At 36.3% G+C, this 1,878-nt stretch overlaps 1 pseudogene; it reads left to right on the forward strand.

Moving 5' to 3' along the window:
* The first annotated feature begins 1,500 nt into the window (after positions 1-1,500).
* LOC145540084 (U2 spliceosomal RNA) lies at positions 1,501-1,670 on the forward strand (annotated as a pseudogene).
* Positions 1,671-1,878: the final 208 nt, after the last annotated feature.

A 1,878-nucleotide genomic window follows, 5' to 3' on the forward strand; every position in this document is an offset into this window, starting at 1 on the left:
AGGATCTTCTTGACCCAGGGATAGACCCCGAGTGTTTTGCATTGGTAGGTGGATTCTTTACCACTGAGCCACCGGGGCAGCCCAGATTCATTATTACTTACCAAAATTTTCTCCTTGCCCTATAACCCCACCTCCATAGGAGGGATACACTTCTCTACTGTAGCTGGTACCAGTGTATTCGAATGGAGGTCTCAATGAGTATCTGGCTTCCCCACATTTTGCGGAGCTTCCAACCACTCTTACAGGGTTCATTCTGGGCTTCCCTCGTTGCTCTGTTGGTAAAGAATCCACCTGCAATTCAGGAGACCCCGGTTCGATTCCTGAGTGGGGAAGATCCACTGGAGAAAGGATAAGCTACTGACTCCAGTATTCTTGGGCTTCCCTTGTGGTTCAGCTGGTAAAGAATATGCCCACAATGCGAGAGACATGGGTTTAATCCCTGGATTGGGAGGACCCCCTGGAGAAGGGAATGGCTACCCACTTCAGAATTCTCACCTGGAGAATTCCATGGACTGTGTAATGGTGTTGCAAAGAGTCAGGACACAACTGAGCGACTTTTACTTTCACTTTCAAGTGGACTTCTAGTATCAAAATAAAGAAAGCAAAGAGCAGGAGAGCCTCTCAAGCTTACCTGCTAACATGGGAGCAAGACATTAATATCAGATTTTTTTTCTCATTTACATTGTTACATAAAATTGAGCGAAGTTCCCTGTGCTACATAGTAAGACCTTTCTGGCTATTCATTTTAAATACAGCAGTGTTTGAAAAAGAATAGATACACATATATGTATAACTGAATCATTTTGCTGTACACCTGAAGCTAACACAATATTGTTAACTATATGCCAATATAAAATAAAAATTAAGAAGAGAATAAATGGTGAGAGAGAGAGAACAAAAAAGACATCAATATCAGGTATTTGGTTCCACAGTATTACAGCATTGGCTAACTAAGATAATAGCAATGGCATTGAATTAAGACCCAGGAGATTTTTGTTGGAAATAAATTACAGTTGCTTTAAACAACTGTTAAATAGCGTATATGTCATTAGCTCTTTAAACTTAAACACACTTTCATCATTTTTTAGCAGAGATTTTGTGTTTGATCACATCTAGCTTGATTGAAAGTTCTTTGTTAATAAAGCAATTTTTTTTTCATGGTTTAATTGAATACTAAGTACTCTCAAATGTTAAACTTATATCCCTAGGCACACAAAGCCAGAGATTAAATGAGAGAATAAAATCCATTTAAAAAGGAGTGGTATTGCATTCCCTGCTACATCAATTTCTAAAGTTATATATGTTCAAGTTAAAAAAATAAAAAACAACTTAAAGGTACTGAAATGTATAAGCTATAAGGTAAAATCCCATGATTTTATTCTTTTAAGTACCAGTACCATTTTGGTATATCATCTTTCAGGTTCAGTTTTTCTGTGTATATAACAATCTTTCTCTTATTTAATATCATATTGGGAAAAGAGTTGCTAGATATTTATCATTATTGCTTCTCAGCCTTTTGGCTAAGATCAAGTGTAGTATCCATTCTAAGAGTAGCAAGCATATCATTATTATTGAAATAAAGTTCAAATATGGAGTGATTACTAGATTTCTAACAGAAAACCTACATTTTATGCCTTGTTTTTCATTTAATAAGGTCTGTGAGGGAAAACGTCCACAATTTTCCCACCGAAAGTATGTCCAATATACAGAATTATATGATGCGAGGTCATAATTTATGAATTAAAATATGTAAGTCTAAGCAGCTGGCTGGCTTCAGAAATACAAGAGAGATTTTCCATTAGCCTTTTCACTTTATGAATTGTGGTTTAACATTCTTACCACACCATAAATGTATGAGCTTACAAAACATGCGTGTTG

The sequence above is a fragment of the Giraffa tippelskirchi genome, chromosome 2 (genome assembly GCF_054371585.1).
Source record: "Giraffa tippelskirchi isolate mGirTip1 chromosome 2, T2T-mGirTip1v1.2.pri, whole genome shotgun sequence".
NCBI lineage: Eukaryota > Metazoa > Chordata > Mammalia > Artiodactyla > Giraffidae > Giraffa > Giraffa tippelskirchi.